This window comes from Erpetoichthys calabaricus, chromosome 10, assembly GCF_900747795.2.
Source record: "Erpetoichthys calabaricus chromosome 10, fErpCal1.3, whole genome shotgun sequence".
Lineage (NCBI taxonomy): Eukaryota > Metazoa > Chordata > Cladistia > Polypteriformes > Polypteridae > Erpetoichthys > Erpetoichthys calabaricus.
In genome coordinates this window covers 32,121,308-32,142,129 of record NC_041403.2, presented here as the reverse complement: position 1 = coordinate 32,142,129, position 20,822 = coordinate 32,121,308, and positions in this window count along the sequence as shown.

Below are 20,822 nucleotides of genomic sequence, written 5' to 3'. Positions count from 1 at the left end.
ATAAATGTTACAAGATGTAGGCATAAACTATATAATGTGTGACGCCTGAAGTCCAAAGATCAAATAAACACTTTCACAAAAGGGTCAAGGACGATACAACCGCTTCCGTAGCATAATGGTAAGATTTGCCGACTTGTAATCAAGAGTCCCGGTTCGATCCTGACTGTCTCCTGTATTTGCTTTTTTCAGTTGTGAGCTGCTCTTATTGTTAATATTATATACAGTACACACATACATTTGGTTTGCGTTTGTAACAGACGATGTACATTTATAGGACTTGTGAAAGTTAACTTTTTTTCACTTCTCTCACTCACGATCACCATACATACACCGCCCTAGGGACCTGACACTGTTAGTTTTTATTTGAAACTGGGAATAACTGTGGATGTGAGTGGTGTTTTGAGGCAATGGAAATGGACATTCTCTAATCTGGAGGGATAAAAGCTGACACACAAATGCTGGTGAATCTGCCTTCTTCGTATCTCACCGTCACTTGATTTTTTTTTTATTTCAGTTTTATTGAGTGTTCCTGAAGCACCGAATAAGCTCACACCTTCTGGTGCACGATGTCGATGCAGCACGAAGAAAAAACTGAAAGAGACAAATATATGGGACATTGCATTAGTGTGATGATGTTTTGTGATTAATTTTATACTCAATTTTATACTTAAATTAGAAGAGAATGAACAAAAATAAGGCTCTGTTTAAAGGGGTAATACATTTGCACACATTTCTGCTTCACCTTCTCATTCTGAATTACTGAATGTAGATTGATGGGCACAAATGGCAAATTTATCCCTTTGAAATGAAGCGTATAACTCAATAAAGTGTGCAGAAAAGGAAGAGGTCTGAATCAACTTTCTGAATCAACTTCACTGTGATATCCTTGGATCATTTTAGTTTACAGTATCTCTGTTTTGTGATTTAAAGTCTTGTTTCACTGTCCTTTCACTAATTACTTTGGAATTTTTTTTTCTGTTAATGATTAACTATGGGGTTTGCCCTTTACTCGCCAACCCTCCCAGCCTACACTACGTGCCAGCCACTTCATGTCTCTGCCACTTGTGTTGTGAAGAGGGGGGCTAAACGCACCCCAAGGAGATGCGGCCGCTCTTCAAAAACCCCCTCTTAAACGGTGATACAATGGGAAACAAATAGGTTTGTTTTTTTTTGTTTTTTTTATATAACCTTGTCTTTGCTTGCTGCTGCCGCTGCTGTGCTGCGTGATCTGCATTTTGTGTGGCGCTCCAAACGTTTAATAGCCTGTACAGCAGCTGTCGTACTCTTTGTCTTTTATTTCCGGCCCCAGGTGTGGTTAAATCTCTTGGCACAAAGTCTCGTCTCACAGGATGTGAGTTCTTGATATTTTTTAGTTTATAATTTAAAAACGAAATAAGAATCTGAAAATCTAACAACATCACATTAAAGTTCGATAAATTCTGAAAACAATGATACCAAACATATATATGTAGGTTTTAAAATAAGCCCGATTTAAAGAGTGACAAAAAATGTTACATAAAATTGTCACATAAAATCGTTGAACTTTTAGGCTTAGGATTTTATATATATATGTACAGTACTGTGCAAAAGTTTTATGCAGGTGTGAAAAAATGCTGTAAACAAAGAATGCTTTCAGAAATAGTGATTATTTATTGTTATCAATTTACAAAATGCAAAGTGAGCGAACAAAAGAAAAATCTAAATCAAATCAATATTTGGTGTTGCTGCCTTTTGCCTTCAAACCAGCATCAATTCTTATAGGTACACTTGCACAAAGTCAGGGATTTTGTAGGATTCTAGTCAGGTGTCTGATCAACCAATTATACCAAACAGGTGCTAATGATCATCAATGTCACACGTAGGTTGAAACACAGTCATTAACTGAAATAGAAACAGTTGTGTAGGAGGCTTAAAACTGGGTGAGGAACAGTCAGACTCTGCTACCAAGGTGAGGTTGTGGAAGACAGTTTCATGTCATGGCAAGATTGAGCACAGCAACAAGACACAAGGTAGTTATACTGCATCAGCAAGGTCTCTCCCAGGCAAAGATTTCAAAGCAGACTGGGGTCTCAAGATGTGCTGTTCAAGCTCTTTTGAAGAAGCACAAAGAAACGGGCAACATTGAGGATTGTAGACGCAGTGGTCGGCCAAGGAAACTTAGTGCAGCAGATGAAAGACACATCAAGCTTATTACCCTTCGAAATCGGAAGATGTCCAGCAGTGCCATCAGCTCAGAACTGGCAGAAACCAGTGGGATACAGGTACTCCTATCTACTGTCAGGAGAAGTCTGGCCAGAAGTGGTCTTCATGGAAGAGTTGCAGCCAAAAAGCTCCAACATGGAAACAAGGCCAAGCAACTCAAGTATGCATGAAAACATAGGAACTGGGGTGAAGAAAAATGGCAGCAGGTGCTCTAGACTGATGAAAATTTGAAATATTTGGCTGTAGCAGAAGGCAGTTTGTTCGTTGAAGGGCCGGAGAGCAGTACAATAATGAGTGTCTGCAGGCAAAAGTGAAGCATGGTGGAGGTTCCTTGAACGTTTGGGGCTGCATTTCTGCAAATGGAGTTGGAGATTTGGTCAGAATTAATGGTGTTCTCAATGCCGAGAAATACAGGCAGATACTTATCCATCATGCAATACCATCAGAGAGGTGTATGATTGACCCCAAATTTATTCTGCAGCAGGACAACGACCCCAAACATACAGCCAAAGTCATTAAGAACTATCTTCAGCGTAAAGAAGAACAAGAAGTCCTGGAAGTGATGGTATGTGTCTGGGATTACATGAAGAGACAGAAGGATGTCAGGAAGTTTACATCCACAGAAGATCTGTGGTTAGTTCTCCAAGATGTTTGGAACAACCTACCAACCGAGTTCCTTCAAAAACTGTGTGCAAGTGTACCTAGAAGAATTGATGCTGTTTTGAAGGCAAAGGATGGTCACACTAAATATTGATTTGATTTAGATTTCTTTTTTGTTCATTCACTGCATTTTGTTGATTGATGAAAATAAATGATTAACACTTCCATTTTTGAAAGCTTTCTTTGTTTACAGCATTTTTTCGCACCTGCCTAAAACTTTTGCACAGTACTGTGTATATATATATATATATATATATATATATATATATATATTTATATATATATAGAGAGAGAGAGAGAGAGAGAGTAGATTAAGCCTTTTTGCCAATATTTTCATTAATGGCCACATTCGGTGCAAGTTCTGACTTGTACACAAAATCAGGTTATGAACGTTGGCAACATCAGAACTCATTGTTAACCTGTGGACCACCTGCGATTTCATGGAAACAATACATGCAAAACATTAAAGCCTGAAGCCCTATGAGGAAGACATAATGAAGGCTGCAAGAGAGGACCACAGGCTTATCAATGCAGAAGGGAAAATATTAACAAACCCATCGGAGCAAGTTGTGGCCGAACACACCCGGTGATGCCAGAGCAAGTATGTATGACAGCCAGAAAGAGTCGTGTGGGAATGCAGGCGATGATTATAAGGGTCTGCACTGCAGAGACCAGCACACCGCAGGTCATAAGAGCACTTGGGTGACAGCAGGCCAGAAAGCCAGTTGTGCAAATGAACACTCAAGGACCCGAATTAAAGCTGAGAAGTACTGGGACACTAGAATCAACACTCAAAGAAGTAAGCAAAGATGGTTTACATCAGCATCTCAAAGCAGCAACGAGAAAGGAGTTTTCTGATAATAAAATAGAAAAATCAGATCAGAACATCGAGATTATTGAACAATTTGCATACTATGATCTTAAAAGAATACTCCAACCAAAAATATTTTTTGTGTTATTTACCACATATCATTTTTGTAGTGATGGTTGAAAAAAATTTTCAATCTCAGTTTTTTCATGTAGAGTGGAGTGAAAAAAGTTTGATTTGATAGCAGCCAATGGCGACCAATGGAAAAAGCTCACATTATTGGTGTTACATAATCCACGTCAGTGATTCCAGTTGTATGTTCAATACATGCAAAACATTTTTTGCTAACATATTTTTATAAAAGTGCTTCTGGAATATTCTGCGCTACTCATAAACTGCGCTTTTGAGATGAAGACACGACTCTTGACCAATGAATGAAGGGGGGAGGCAGCGGTGGTTGATTTAAATGTAAACTTCATACAGTGCAGGCTAAAGGGATGGAAAGGGAATTCAACAGTTAAAAAAAAATACTATATAATGGGTATAAAATTAAAACTTTAAATTAAACTGTTCTAACAGCAGTGTTTATAAACATAATAAAGCCCTTTTATGGCCAACTGTGAATACTGTTGCAAATTTATAGACAAAGACAAAGCAATTGTGATTATGTCTTAAACAGTGCTGCATTCAACAAATTAGAAATCTGACCTGCTATCTAAAATGCTTTAAATAACAGTGGTCACATTTTATTTTAAGCATGATAATGTAGATATAAATAAATGTAAAAAAAAAAAATATGCATGTGAAAAAAAAACGAGGCAAAGCCTCTGACGTTCGACCATGGCGGCTGGTTTGCCTATTTGACAGGGTGAAGATTGGAATGCAGTATTACATTCTTAGTTTTGAATCGCAATCTGATTATTAGGCACTGATATCTGAGGTTCAATCCTGATAAAGGGAGCCAAAGCTGCGTACACCTGAGAAGCCCCAAAAAGGCGAAACACATGTCGTGTACTCTTTGTATTATTTAGCAGGTACTGCATCACATATCTATAATCTGCTTCTCACAACTGAGAGGACGTGGGGGATGTTTGCCGACTGGCCGACCAACCACAAGTGTTACCTGTTTGGTGACCACCAAAATAATCAAGGTTGTGATTCGTGGCAGTCCTCCCCTAATATAAGGCGCTCGCTGGGTTAGGTTTAGGAGAAATATCAGAATTCCCATAAGCTCCGATCACACCACTCTAATATTGAGTTGGATGTTTTTCAGTCTTATGGGTGTTCAGAATGCACTGGCCATTAATATTAGTTTGTTTCGGGCCGACATATCCACCTCACCTGGTTTTTTTGTTATTTTAACTAAGATTGATTAGTTTTGGCGGCACGGTGGCGCAGTGGGTAGCGCTGCTGCCTCGCAGTTGGGAGACCTGGGGACCCGGGTTCGCTTCCCGGGTCCTCCCTGCGTGGAGTTTGCATGTTCTCCCCGTGTCTGCGTGGGTTTCCTCCGGGCACTCCGGTTTCCTCCCACAGTCCAAAGACATGCAGGTTAGGTGGATTGGCGATTCTAAATTGGCCCTCGTGTGTGCTTGGTGTGTGCTTGGTGTGTTTGTGTGTGTCCTGCGGTGGGTTGGCACCCTGCCCGGGATTGGTTCCTGCCTTGTGCCCTTTGTTGGCTGGGATTGGCTCCAGCAGACCCCCGTGACCCTGTGTTCGGATTCAGCGGGTTGGAAAATGGATGGATGGATGGATGGATTAGTTTTGTTGTATTGCCCTCATCCAAGTTTTGCTCTATGCACATACTAAATCGACAGGACACACATTCAACTGGGACAACGTAAAAGTAAAATTTAAGGCCAGTACAAAAAGTGCCAGAGAGTTGGCCGAGTCTTGGCTATCAGATGAAAACGCCATCAACAGACACTTGGACATAAACCCAGCATATGCCAACTTAAGAAGGACATGTACACAATAATTAAACTGTACAACCCCCCCCCCCCCTTGATCATACTGACTTAGTCACCTCCACCCCCCCAAACCAAACCCCCCCCCCCCACTGAATGTGTTGATATATATTGCCTTTGATTCTTGTAAGTCTAAGCATTATCCTCTGATGAAGACCCCTGATAGGGGTTGAAAGCTCAGGAATAAAACTATTTTATGATACGTGATTCGTTTTTTCTCCCTTCGTGGATCTCCAACTGCAAATATGCAAACCGTATCACAAACCTTCTCTTCCATATATATATATATATATATATATATATATATATATATATATATATATATATATATATATATATATATATATATATATATATATATACTAGCAAAATACCCGCGCTTCGCAGCGGAGAAGTAGTGTGTTAAAGAGGTTATGAAAAAAAAAGGAAACATTTTAAAAATAACGTAACATGATTGTCAATGTAATTGTGTTGTCATTGTTATAACTGTTGCTGTCTTTTTTATATATATATATATATATATATATATATATATTTATATATATAATATACACACACACATAAACATTTATATACATATACATATATATACATATCTACATATACACATCTACATATATATACACACATACATAAACACACACATAAGAGTTACTGACTGAAACGGGCTTTCATTGACAATCATGTTACGTTATTTTTAAAATGTTTCCTTTTTTTTTCATAACCTCTTTAACACAGTACTTCTCCGCTGCGAAGCGCGGGTATTTTGCTAGTATATATATATATATATATATATATATATATATATATATATATATACATATACACACATACATGCAGTTTTAATAACACAGAAATCAATATAAACATTAACATCATTATCATATGAGAATATGAAGTAATATATAAGAAGCACATTTCATATAAATATAAATTATTAAACAGTAAAATCTTCTTCTGTAATTTGCTACCGTGGCAATTTGTGTGTCTGTCCAGGATTTTAAATGACCTGTACCTCGCAAACCGTTTCACCTATACACTTCAAATGTGGTACACATATAGTACGTCACGTCTACTATCTTTTTATGTTTATTTTATTTTATTGTAGAATCAACTCCTATCTGCGCACAGCAGGGCAGCCGTGGGTGGATGCGTATGGTGTATTCACTCCATGTTATCGTGCATTGCGCTGTCAGTGGTATTTTGATAAAAGAATTTGAACAACATATAAGAAGCGTATAAATTATTAAACAGTAAAACATTAACATTTAAGAAGTAAAGTTACATTAAGTACTACTGCAGTGCCTTCGGGTATACCTCATTTTTTGTTTGCCCATTACATGCTTAAATGTATACATTTTTTGGTGCACCTACCCGAGAACACGCGACATATAACCGAGCGTGGGAGAAGCATGGATTTTAAACACGTGTTGAGTTGATCTGCTGGTCTCCCTCGTGGAATAACTGGTAATGTTTGACTAAAATCTACAGCGAGTAAAACGACATTACCTCCTATTTTTTTTTTTTACGATCTCTGAGATCTTGCTTTTTTCGGTTCAAGGCTTCATAAGCTCTTTTATGTTGTATGGTGTACTTATCCCAAACCATCATCTTTGAATGTTGCAAGACTTTCGCCTTGTATGTAGATCGGGGTAATTACATTCATTGCATTCCTAGTCTGAATCACAATGTGATTGTATGGGTGGTTACCTGGCACTGTAGGGTTGCCACCCGTCCTTTAAAATACGGAATAGTGCCGCGTTTGAGAATGAAATTGCGCGTCCCGTTTTGAATCAATACTGGACGGGATTTATCCCGTATTTTTTTTATAATTTTTTTTTTAAAGCAGCGTCTCATGCAAATCATCCCACACGCATTTTATGAAGATGCCTCCTTTCCTACTTTTGATTGGGTAATACTTGATGTCATCGTTAGTTTGATTGCTGTTTTTAACTGTCCAGTGAGGAGGGCGTGTCTTTTAAGTACAGTCTGCAAAGTGTTGGCACTGAGATGTGGCGTCAGCGCCATAGCTGAAGCCCCTAACGTTGCGGTCAGCAAGTCGGCTAACATCCGCCATGTGCCGTCTTTCAGTTGCGACAAGCAGATCATAGAATGGTTGAAACTGTTGCCCCTAACGTTGCGCCACGGCGTGTGGTTCGTTTATACCTCGTGTCTTCTCATTAAACTTTTATCTCGCGAATATGTTATTGCAATCCGCAGCGGGAGCGTTTCTATAAACTTAATTTAAACTTACGTTTTACACCGTGCTTTGTTTCCCTTATGAACATGCTTGAATGCTTAACTCGCTCCGTTCTCAATTGTTTAATTAATTTTTTGCTGTTCGCTGTTTGCGGCTCTTCCTCCATTTCCCCCTACTTCGTTCTTTTCTCTCGCGAATATGTTATTGCAATCCTTAACGGGAGCGTTTCAATAAACTGATTGAAAATAGTTTTGCATTTACCTTTTTAGTAAAAGGCGAGCTTTTAAGCCTGAGAAATCACCCCGTAAATGCACACATTTAATTGCACGTGTGTTAATATGTATGGTTACACAGTATTAAAAGACAGTGAACAACGTCAGTTACCTTTGTTCCCGCGTTTGATAAAAGGTGAGCTTTTAAGCCTGAGAAATCACCCCGTAAATGCACACGTTTAATTGCACATGTGTTAATATGTATGCTTACACAGTATTAAAAGACAGTCAAAAATTAACGTCATTTACCTTCGTTCCTGCGTGTGACTCGTGCTGTAAATCTCTTCCTTGTTTTTAGTTCACGTGATTACGTAGGAGGCGTGATGACGCGATACGTGACTCCGCCTCCTCCATTACAGTGTATGGACAAAAAATATGTTCCAGTTATGACCATTACGCTTTGAATTTCGAAATGAAACCTGCCTAACTTTTGTAAGTAAGCTGTAAGGAATGAGCCTGCCAAATTTCAGCCTTCCACCTACACGGGAAGTTGGAGAATTAGTGATGAGTCAGTCAGTCAGTCAGTCAGTGAGTGAGTCAGTCAGTGAGGGCTTTGCCTTTTATTAGTATAGATATATATCCATCCATCCATTTTCCAACCCGCTGAATCCGAACACAGGGTCACGGGGGTCTGCTGGAGCCAATCCCAGCCAACACAGGGCACAAGGCAGGAATCGATCCCGGCCAGGGTGCCAACCCACCGCAGGTATAGATATATATATTATGTGTATTTTATTTTACGTTTATATGAATATGTGTATATATAAATATGTATTTGTAATTTTTTTAATTAGAGATGTATAATATAAATAAAACAAATGTTCTCTGCTCCTCCTGCCATCTGTAAGTCACCCCATCCTCTATCTGAATTCCTTTCTACACTGTAAGCTGCCTCTTGCTGTTTCCATTTTGACCACTTGGGGCGCTCAACTAATCAGCTCTTCTGTTTTGAGGTAAAAAGACAAGTTTTAGGTTTTTCCATTCTGGATGCATTATGCATTCTACAGATTACTGGACTGTTCTCCATTACCGTATTATAAAATATCAGCCTCACTATGGAGTATTTAGTCCTCAAACTGATATGGTTCTCCACATCTGTGCCTGTGGTCAGCCTTCCTGAAATACTTGGTTGAGGCTCCTTTTTTGGTCTCTCGAGCACTAAATCCATCCTTGGGAGAAATTAAGTTCTGTCTATCTGTCTATCTCAGTGCAGGTGGAGTTCCTGAACCTTACAGGTCTGGAAGAGAACTGACGTCTGATCCACTGGTCTGCATTTTTAGTTTTGCTTCCCAAGACCACATTACTGGACGCTTCTTGACCTTACTAGGTGGTCACTGTGCTTTAGAACTTCTAATGTCCTCTCCAGCTGTGTCTTTCTAGTTTTTTTCCTAGAGAAAGAGAAGAATTTGCTCAGGGATATCTGCAACTACTTGTCTACTCTCCCAGTTGTCCTGTGGGCTCCCAGCTCAAACATCACATAGAGGAGGAAACTGTGCCTCACTGTAGTTTCTTCATGGCTGAAGACACGACACAGGTGAAGCAGCCATGTACAATTCCAGAAGCCTAATTGTGGGAGCAGCAAATTTCCATTGAGCATTCAAGTAAGAGCTCATGTTTTCTCACTCTATGTCTTGTGTTTCTTGCACTATTTTTGAAATTTTGCAAAGATCTGAATTTAAAATTCATTTCTTAAATTTTGTTTTTGTTTTGTGGTTTCCCTTTCCTTGAAGTGCTCACACGCGCAGTCCTCTCTGTGATAGTCGGACTGATTCTTTTCAGACAGGCTGCAGTGCTGAAGATGAGCCTAAAGCTATCGGTGGTAGTTCAGAGAACACTCCCATAATTCTTAACAATAGTGAGATGTAAATCCGACCTCCTTGATAAAGATTTGACAGCTGAATCTCCAAAGACATCAGGACAGGTGCAAGTCAATAAGAGTGTATTGACTACCACAAGTATGGCTCTGCCAGCCTGCTAATTGAGTTCTTCAACAAGCTAATTGCATTTGGGGCCAAGGGGGCTGCTGGTTTGGTTTAATGTTTTAAATCAGAGGTTGAATTTCCTGCCTCTGCCGTTAACATCAAATTACTAAGACAGCATTTACAAGAAATGAGGCTTTTTGGCCCAGCAACATTGCATCTACAAAATGACTGCTTAGCCTGGAGCATGTGGATGTCGAGCTTATTATACCAACTAATGTCAACCTTTATTTATCAGTCATTCCTGCTTATATTACTCCTTTCAAATTTACAACTTTGCATATATTGAAGCAGGCGTGGTGCCAGTATAGGGCTTGGTGTCCACAGAGGGCCTGTGTAGGCCAGTGCCCAACCTGTTTTACAGCTTAGCTTTTTTAACAAAAATCCATATTCCACACACAACTTTTAAAATGCATTTCTCTTGGTTAAAATATCAATCCACCTTAATAAAGGGATACGTGTCTCTGTCATTCTAACAGATGGTACATCGCAAACATTTTTAGTAATAAAATACATTGCAGTTGTCGTTCCAGTAGATGGCGCATCACAAACATTAACACTGCGTTTAAAATGGCTTGTAACAGAGTCATTCGCATTGAATGACACACTGCAGACATTAACGCTGGGGTCCAAGCCGATTACTCAGAGTTCAACCCATCCTTGGCGGTAGCACAGCTAGTTTGTTATAATCCTGAACAACAAAACGGCTAGTGTAAGAGTTCATTTAACTCTTTAAAAAAAGTATTTAGAAATTAGATATTCTGATAAAATTTTACAGCATGCATCGACCCAACAAAGTTTACAAAATAAAGTTAACTAAATTGTAAATGTCACAACCACTGAGAACATCTGACATTAATAGATTCAGACAGTGGAAATATGCGCATCAGTCTCATTGAAAACACGAGTCACGTAGAGTGTAGGGGCCAGGGCTTGGTAAACAGACAAATTACTGTAGAAGGAGTAGCACACATTAAATCAGATGGTATTTGCTGTTGGTGCCTTGTGATTGGCTGATAGCTCATTAAAAGAGAGCCAGTTCATTCATTATCACCATTTATAATTGGCGTTAACAAAAATCATTCCAAAAAAAAAAAAGATGACCCATTTATGCTGGTATGACTGCCCTTTTCTAATGTTTTTTAAAATGAACGTAATATTCAACATTAATAAAAATAACATTAGGCGAGCCCTTTTCTGAAAGCCGGGCACTGCTACTGCACTCAAGTAGAATTTGTGTTTGGATTCTGTTTATTACTCGTGGCACTGAGAGGACATTTCCTTAGTAGTCCTTACTTACTAACATCTTTACGAGAATTCTGTTGCCTCCCTGTATGTAGACACTCACCACAGTGGATCTCGAGGTTGACTGACTTTTTAAACACGACATTTGTAAATGTTTTGTCACATACACTAACCGTCAGGCAGTACACATTGAAAAATCGGGTATTTCAAAGTTTGAAAGCAGCTCCTGCTGATGGCTGCAGCGTGCCCTGGTGTCGACTCGGGATTGTTGCTCTTACGTTCTGTGCTAATTTGACTCTGGTCATTACTTTTATCGCAGACTCTTCTGCCGTGCCTAATAAAGCTCCACTTGCTCATTTATAGTTTTACCATTTCCTCTGGTCTTTCTAATTTTATGCTTATGTTTTTTGTTGTAACACTTTCTTTACTTTTCTTACCACTGTTTTGTGCATTTCTAGGTACAGTAGTTATCGTATTTTGCCCCCTGATGTTGAGATCTGATGTGATGTTTGCAGCTGTCACATCTCTCACATTTAGACATTAGATTTTTAAAATATGGAGACACATCTGTACAGTTTTAATGGGGGACGTTCTGTCGCCTTGGTATCAGAAATTTGAATGTTACAATATATTAATACAGGGTGGAGCAGGGAAACAGGAAATTTTGAAACTAGGTGTTGGTGACCCCCAGGGCGTTGCCAGTCATTTGGCACCAATGTGACCTCCTTTAGAACCTCTTGCCATTAGTTATAATGGAGCAGTGGAGTGGTGCGCAACGAGAAAGCCTTTTAAAGAATGGTGAGCGTGTGACTGCTGCACTAAGGGAATTTCGTCTTCATTACCAGTTAGGACGTCATGATTGTGTCCCATCTTCCCATCTGCTCATGTGATTACAACGTTGGTGCAGAATTTCGAAGAAACGGGTTCAGCCTTAAAAAAGAAGTCCCCAGGTGGAGCCACTTCACACACTGCCTGACAATCGATGGCAGCTATTTGACAATTGTTTGGAAGGCGCGTCATTTCACATTCCATGGCCTTTGAGATCCTATGATCTCACTGTTTGTGATTTTGTTTCTGTGGAGACATCTTAAAAACCAAGTGTCCTGCAACCATTGCTGAACTAAAAAGGAGGACTGAAGAGGAAATCGCTGGCATTTCTCTTGACATGTTACATCGAGTAATGCAGAATTTTCACAACAGGCTGTCAGAATGTGTTCGGAGAAATGGACAACACCTTCATTAAGTTTTCTTCAGAACAAAAAATTCATATTTTAATAAATATTGATTACCATCATTAATTGCAAATCCTGTACATTTCATCATTAAATGTATTTTGTAATGTTTTTATTCATGCATTGAACGTCAATTGAAATTGTCTCGTTTCCCTGCGCCATCCTGTATTAGCGGGGTAGCCAGCACAGCTCAATGTAAATTCAATAAATTACAAGAGCAGGTACTGAATAAATTACGCATGGCAAAATAATTCTTCGTCCAATCCAGAATGTCCACCATGGGGAGCAGGCCTGTGCCAAGTTCTAAAAAGGTCTGTTTGGGGCATTTCTGTGCGCCCTAAGGGGAAACTTTTTGAAGTGAAACGCGGCCTATGGTCCTTTCCTACACAAATGCAAACATTGGCAGTTCAGGGATTCCGTACGATTTAATGTCGCCTGACTTTGAAAATATTTCCTTACTCCTCTTTTTCCTAACCTGATGCCTGTTTTGTAACGTTTTCATTATACATCTGCTAAAGTAGAAACAGACAGAGCCGGCTAAGTCCACATAATACTCCATACTACATAATCACTTTTACAGACACACTCCAACACAAATACAATACAATACACTACAAATAATTTTTGTATAACCCAAAATCACACAAGAAGTGCCGCAATGGACTTTAACAGGCCCTGCCTCTTGACAGCCCCCCAGCCTTGACTCTCTAAGAAGGAAAAAGGAAAGGAAAAACTACCAAAAAAAAAAAAAACCTTGTAGGGAAAAAATGGAAGAAATCTTGGGAAAGGCCGTTCAAAGAGAGACCCCTTTCCAGGTAGGTAGGGCGTGCAGTGGGTGTCAAAAAGAAGGGGGTCAATTCAATACAATACAATACACAGAACAGAACAAATCCTCAATACAGTATAAAAATAAAAAATTTAGAATTACATAGCAGAATTTAACAGTAGATGATATCACATAATATGATTTGGATTTGTTTAGAGTCCTGGAGACCTCAGCCATCAAGCTGCCTCCCCCATTTGGCCATTCCACAGCTGAAACAGCATTGGGCCAGCCAATCCGATGAAAGGACCCCTCTACCCCACGATTCCTGTGATCCTCCATCAGGGATGACTTTACCTTAGGCAGGCAAAACATCTTGGCAGGTGGACCGTGGCACCAAGTGCCACATTTGAGAAGAGAAACAGAATAGGTGAGGGTTAGTAACAAATTATAACTATCATGTTACTTATGTTTTAGTGCTAATGACCAACAACAGAGATGCAGTCTGTACAGTTAATCAGCAGCTCTAGTCAGGATATGCTAAACTGAAGTTGTGAGTCTTCAGCCGGGATTTAAAAGCTGAGACTGAAGGGGCATCTCTTATAGTAGCAGGCAGACCATTACACAGTTTAGGGGCCCTGTAACTAAAAGCTCGACCTCCCATTGTTATTTTATTAATCCTTGGAATCATAAGCAGACCGGCATCTTGAGATCTTAATGTGCGCACTGGTTTGTAAGTCATGATAAGTTCAGACAAGTAAGCCGGACCTTGGCCATTTAAGACTTTATATGTTAAAAGGAGGATTTTGAAATCTGCCCTAAACTTAACCAGGAGCCAGTGTAAGGATTTAAGAACTGGAGTTATGTGTCCGTATTTTGTTGTTCTTGTAATAATTCTTGCAGCCGCATTTTGGATTAACTGGAGGCTGTATAAAGAACAGTTTGAACATCCAGTGAACACCGCATTGCAGTAGTCAATCCTACTAGAAATAAATGCATGAATTAATTTCTCAGAATCCTGTTTATTTAGAAAGCGCCTTAATTTCCTAACATTTTTAAGATGGAAGAAGCATGATTTGGACAACTTTGTAATATGAGCTTTAAATGACATGCTAGAGTCAAAGATAACTCCTAGATTGTGGGCTGATTCAGTAAAATTAATGGTGATTCCAATTGAGTTAAATGATGACAAAATATTGTTATGATCAGTGTCATTCCCTCCAACAATTAACTTCTCTGTTTCATCTGTGTTTAAAGACAAATAGTTCTCATCCATCCACTCCTATTATTCACTCACACAACTAACTAACACAAGAAAGACCAACAGCAGCTCTACTTTCCATGTAGGCTGAGGATAGCCCATCTTCCACCAGCTACTCTAATGACATTCTACAGAGGAACCATAGAGAGCATCCTGAGCAACTGCATCACTGTCTGGTTTGGAAATTGCACGGTCAGGGATCACAAATCCCTACAACAGATAGTGAAGACAGCTGAGAAGATCATCAGTGTCTCTCTTCCTTCCATCATGGACATTTACACCACACGCTGCATCCACAAAGCCACCAGAATTGTGAATGATCCAACACACCCTTCACATTCACTGTTTACACTCCTGCTATTGGGGAAAAAAGGTACCGAAGCGTTCGGGCCCTCACCTCCAGAATGTGTAACAGTTTCTTCCCCCAAGCAGTCCTGAGCACTCATGGACCGGTCTGATATCTGATATATGTGTTCTGTTCTGCAGTGTTGCACATTTGACTCACATGCACCTTGTTATATATTATATGTCTTTATGGTATGTGTTGTGGATTCTTCATTGTCCTGTGTTTTATGTAGAACCATGTTCCTGGAGGAACGTTGTTTCGTTTCACTGTATGCTGTACTACTGTATATGGATGAAATGACAATAAATACTCTTGAATCTTGAGAAGGAAGTTGTTTGGCTTTTAAGGCAGGACGGTGGAAGTGATTTCAGTGGGCCCGGAACTAGAAGTGTCGTCATCGGGCCAAAAAAGGAAGTGACGTCATGGGGCCCAGGCAGAATTTCCTGTTTTTGGTCTGCAGGGATTAAAGATAGAGGTTTATTGAACCTTGCCACACTCCCTGGCCTGGCATGGAATTACCTTCTTTGGAGCCCTTCAGCTGCCTCCCATGCACACGAGCGTGACAGGAGTTAGGATTGCTAGCAAATTTTCAATTCTCTCCAAAGATGCTCAGTTGGGCTCAAGTCACAGGCTATGACTGGGCCACTCAATGACCTTCGCAGGGTTGTCCCTAAGCCACTTCAGTGTTGCATTTGCTTTGTGCTTGGGTTCATTTATATGTTGGAAGGTGAACACTCGGCCCAGTCTGAGGTCCACAGCATTGTGGAGAAGGTTTTCACTTAGGATAGCTCCGCACTTTGCTCCATTCAGCTTTCCTTCTACCCTCACTGGACTCCCAGTCCCTGCTGCTGAAAAACAACCACACAGCATGATGCGGCAACCGCCATACTTCTTTGGTGATGAGTCGTAGTTTCCTCCAGACACTTAAAACTGAGGCCAAATGGTTCAATTTTGTTTCTCACGGCCTGAGAGTCCTCCTGGATGTTTCTCCCATCTCCACACACTGTAATAGATGTCCAGGAACCTGGGAGAGCGGCACTTCTTTTCCCTGGGCACCCAGACGGTCCTTGATCCCTGGGGGACAGCGCTTCCGGAACACCAGGAAGTGCTGACAGACCAGGGATGGTTTATCCTTGGAGTGCTTCCAGGTGCAAGGTCAGCACTTCCACCACACTGGGGAGTGCTGCCAGAAGTTCATCATCAGGCACCTGTAGCACACCCGGGACAAGGTAAAAGGGGCCGCCTCACTCCATTCGAGGAGCCAGAGTCGGGTGGAAGAAGGACGGAGCTTGCAAGACAGGAGTGGAGGCGGCCGAAGGAACCAAGGACTGGACTTTGTAAATAGTTGTGTAAATAAACGTGTTTTGTTGACACTGCATTGTCGTGTCTGTCTGTGGTCAGGCTACCTCTTACAACTGGTTCTGTGGAGCTCAGCTCAAGTGTCCTTCAGGTTCTTGGTTCTCACTCTCACTAATGGCCCTTCTCCACTAATTGCTCAGTTTGGTCAGGCAGCCATCTCTAGAATAAGTCATAGTTGTCCCAAATGTATGCCATTTGAGAATTATGGAGGCCACCGTGATCTTGAGTACCTTCAGTTGTGTCTCCTGCTTTCTGGTCAGTGCCACCGTCTCCAACCCATATAACAAAGCTGGTCTCACTCCCATCCTGTAGACCTTCCCTTATACTCTTGGCGGCACGGTGGCAGTGAACAAAAAACAGGAGACAGAGCTGGAGGTGGCAGAGTTAAAGATGTTAAGATTTGCATTGGGTGTGACGAGGATGGACAGGATTAGAGATGAGTACATTAGAGGGTCAGCTCAAGTTGGACGGTTGGGAGACAAAGTCAGAGAGGTGAGATTTTGTTGGTTTGGACATGTGTAGAGGAGAGATGCTGGGTATATTGGGAGAAGGATGCTAAGGATAGATATGCCAGGGAAGAGGAAAAGACGAAGACCTAAGAGAAGGTTTTTGGATGTGGTGAGAGAGGACATATAGGTGATGGGCATAACAGAACAAGATGACGAGGACAGGAAGATATGGAAGAAGATGATCCACTGTGGCAGCCCCAGGCAGGAGTAGCCGAAAGAAGAAGGAGGAGGATAACTTCAGTCCTCTTCAAGCACACACAAGTCCTCTTTTATTTCTTTCCCTGTCTCCTCCACACCTTCAGGCAAGCTTTGTCTTTCTTGCTCCAAACTCTGTCATGCCTGGATGAGGCTGGGTGGTTCCTTTTATCTTGAACCCGGTAGTAATTCCCGTGCCAGGGCATAGTCCCTGGTGGAACCCAGGGACCCCAACAGGGCTACCCTATGACACTACAACTCCTAGCATGCCCTGTGGATGTCCACTGGTGTGCCAGTCTCCCTTGTTGCTGCCACCTAGCAGTTTGGGGGAGCATGTAATTTAAATAATTCCCCTGTCCTTCCTTTAAGTTTGCCTCCCAGACGGGTATGGCAAAGGGTCTGTGATATTTCTTTTTACTTTTAATAAATTAGCAAAATAATCTGAAATTCTGTTTTCGCTTTGTCATTCTGGAGTACTCGGTGTTATTTAATGAGGAAAAAATTAAATGATTTTAGCACAAGGCTGCAACGTGGCACAATGTGAAAAAGTGAAGGAGTCTGAGTTCTTTCTGAAGGCATCATAGTTTGTAGTGATAGGTAAGAAAAAGTTTAACCTGTTCTCATGAAAATGGAGACGGCAAAGTTTATGATAGAATGGACATCCATGATGGTTAACACTGGACAACAACAAACAATATTAAAAATTGTCCATGACAAAAAAAAAACAAAACCTTGTTAGTACATCATTTTATTTTTTGTATTGCGCTCTTCACTGAGTGCAGGCACATAGCACTGTGAACAATTCTTGGTTAAAATACAAGTGTAGGTTATACTATTTATTAAATACTCAACTGGTACACATACTGTATAAACAGATTTGTTAAAACACACAGAGAACAAGGTGTAGACTGACAACAGAAATCAACAATATCTGTCCATTAATTATTTGTTGAACTCTGGCTAGTTGACAACGGAGGAGATTAAAATTGTAAAAGAGAAAGTCAAAAACAAAGTCCCAGTCCTGGAGATCTCAGCCCACTGGCCGCCCACCCGCTCCTGGGTTTTCTAGAGTGCAGTCTGTGCTGAATCTTTCCATCCAATGATTCCAGCGCTCCTTTATCCAAGATGACTTTCCCATAAGCAGGAGAGCAGCCTTATTAATGGCACATAAAGTCGTCCAGTCATTTACTCACAATGTCCCACACACAAGCATTTTTATTGAAATATTGTTAAAGTAAACTCTCATAGACAACAATGGGGCACCTTCAGTCGTGAACAAGCATTGAAATTGTAGTAACGTGAGATCTTTTCACAGACTTGTTGATGTGCTTTACTGTTGCCCAGTATCGATCATGACTGGTTTTTATTTTAGCAGAAACTTTGTTATCTCCATTCTGCATGAAAACACGAGATATAAAAAATATTTGTCCATTACTCCAAACTAGTAGGTGGGGTAGGCAGCATGTAAATATGATGTTTAGGTGGAGTGTGGACAGGGCCGTTCTTAGCAGTTTGGGAGCTCAGGAAGGTGTTCTAATAAAACGTCCGGAAAAGGCCTTAGATGACCAGTAGGCCTACATGTACGCTTGTGTGTATGCAGAGTGGTAAAATATTGATTTTGTTTCTGGATCTGGTAAAGGCCGATAATGTAGGGATATTTCATGATTTTATGGGGAGCTCTCTGAATGAATCCGAAACGAATCTCTAAAATTAACGTTTCCTATTGAGCATTTGGCAAAGTTACGACGACGTGACAATATTATTAGGGATTTAGGTGAAGATTGCAATTTGGATAATAAATTACCATTGTTAATAAGACTAAGAGATGCACTGAACTGAATTTCCTGGAACTGGCACAGACGGCTGCAGTGACATGGGCCCCAGGCCCACAGCCCGACAACAAAAAAAAAATAAATTATAAATCGGGGCCGGGTCGGAGCCCTACGCGAATGCGTAGTTTGCGTATGCCTAAGAACGTCCCTGGTGTTGCGTATTCCTTTAGTTTTTTTTTTTTTATTAATAACTAACAATCCCAGTGCGGTGATATGAAAGTTTCAGAAACATCAGTTTGGCCTGCAGAAGCGTCAGAGCGACTCAAATGTGGCCGACCGCGTGATACTGTGTCTGAGACCCCCTGATGATAACAATCCGCTGCATTATCTGAGTTGTTTTCTTCTTTTTCCCTTACTTATAAAAGAACCAAACTCTTTGTGACAAACCACATTTCTACAGGAACATTTTTACAAAGTACCTTTGAAATTAGAAGTACATGCCTGTTGTTTCTTTATTGAGTTGATTTCTGTCTGTTAAGGATGTCACTATTATTAAATAGTCTTACTGACTTACTGTGTGCTGAGATTCTGTGATTATTTTCGACCTCTCAGAATAGTTGTATTGAAGTTTTATGTTATGTACCTTATTTTTTAGTCACTGATTTGTTTTTGTATGCACGCTGCTGTTTTGTTGATTACTCGTCAAGATTCTAGCCTCAGTTACTGGGGAGTATTTTTGTGTAACCTCATTAACATGACATGACTGGCGTGATGCGTATTTCGTTTTCTGTGTATGGATAAAAACAAAACCTTTTCAGCAAGTCGTGCTTGACTTTCTAATTTTGATTTTCTTACGTGTTCTCTTCTACTACGAGTTTGCTTAACAATTGTGGCTTTATTTTGAAACTCTCTGTCCTCCCAGTGACAATTTTGACTTTGATCTTTCACCTGTTTTCATTTCATGTTCTCAATCATCTCCTCATTTCTCTTGTTTGGCTCAGCCATAACCCCATTGACATCAGTAAGTCACATTCAAGAATTGAAAAATGACAAACACACTTATCATGAGAGAGAAAGAGAGAGATGTGTTTATTGTTACTTTGTACAGTAGGCATCCCATTTCATGATTGTCTTCAAGTCCAGGACTTCGCTAACTTCTAATATAAACATTGCGTTGTGACAATATTGTAAGGCAATGCAAATACAAAGTTGCACTCTTCACATGAGTGTGTGTTAGTTTAGTACAAAACTGAAATCGGCAAACAGGCGCCATGAAGGCCATAGTAGATCGGTACCGTATAAATAGACATGGACACGATAAAGACCGAAGTGAAAAGAGAGATTTAGTAAGACAGGTTTAGAGCTCCTCATCCTCCATGAAGTAACAGCAGAGTGCGTATTTTATAGAACAGATGATTACAAAGCATTTTACACAAAAGTGGAATTATTTGACCCACACAATATATTTGTACTTTCTCCGTATTTCAAACATATTACTTGTCATGAAGCATTCATTTCAAAGGAAAACCACATTTTAATAACTCTAGAAAACGATTTTGGAAAGATATGTGTCTGTATATCGGTAAGTTTGTGCATCTGAGGTAAAACGTTTGTGGACATTGTAACCGAAGAATGAATGGATCAATTCTTATGAAATGTTGTGGACACATTGCACTTATTATTCATAAAAGCCAATTCAGTTTTAGGTGAATTGCAAATAGTCAACCTTCAAGCTTTTACAGGTGATACCGACTGCAGCCAAACCATTGCTCAGAGGTTCACAAAATTTGATATTCGCATTTAGAACTTTGAAAGACTTTTGTGAATTTTCAGCTCAATCCAAGATGTGAACTTTGAGCCTTCATAATTCAAACTTTCCAAACCTAGTAGAGGTGGTATTGCATCTTGAAATATTTTGGGAAAATCAACCTAATATGGTGAATTGTACAAAGTCATTTGCTGGCCACATCAGATTTTTTTTAAATAAAACAATGCATGTGTACAGCTGTTCATGACTTCCTTACGACTTTTTAGTATTTCTGTACACTAAGGCAT